Below are 592 nucleotides of genomic sequence, written 5' to 3' on the forward strand. Positions count from 1 at the left end.
GTATGGCGGCGGCGTGTGTATGGTCGAGCTGCGACGCGGCGAGGCCAGAGCAGCATGGTCGGCTGCCTCGTAAAAAGGCATTTTCGCAGCTCCACTTGCGCCCAAAATGGCGGACACATCGGCTCCCGGGGGCCGTGTAAGCATCGTGTAACGACATACCTGATTACCCCTAGTGACCAGTGAGCCGAGTGTGTTCCTGCCGACCCCTTTCACCCCCCGCGAGAGCATCGGTATGCCTCGGTAAGTCGTTAAGAACGCACCTCGTTGGGCTCCAGCCTCCATATCATCGCTACTGACTGTCCAGTCTTCCGTGGCATATAATCGCTTGTATTATTAGCGACGTGGTGGCCCTTGCGCAAAACGGAGCGAACCCTAAGCGCGTCTGTAAATACATCGTACCGCATCATAAGCAGATTGAAGTTATAATCTCGATGTTATTAAAAGCGCTGTAAAACAGGGTCTACAATGAAATTTTAAAACTTAAGTTTCAAAGCTTTAAACCATAAGAAATTTATCAATTATTGGCTTAGTTTATATTATGCGCTAGATACTAATTAGTTATAAACTTGATATAGATACTAATTATAATACT

The 592-nt window shown here is 47.1% G+C and overlaps 1 pseudogene; it reads right to left on the reverse strand.

Moving 5' to 3' along the window:
- Positions 1 to 592, reverse strand: part of LOC108747569 — a 5,020-nt pseudogene that overhangs the window by 726 nt on the left and 3,702 nt on the right.

The sequence above is a fragment of the Trachymyrmex septentrionalis genome, unplaced genomic scaffold (assembly GCF_001594115.1).
Source record: "Trachymyrmex septentrionalis isolate Tsep2-gDNA-1 unplaced genomic scaffold, Tsep1.0 scaffold20, whole genome shotgun sequence".
Lineage (NCBI taxonomy): Eukaryota > Metazoa > Arthropoda > Insecta > Hymenoptera > Formicidae > Trachymyrmex > Trachymyrmex septentrionalis.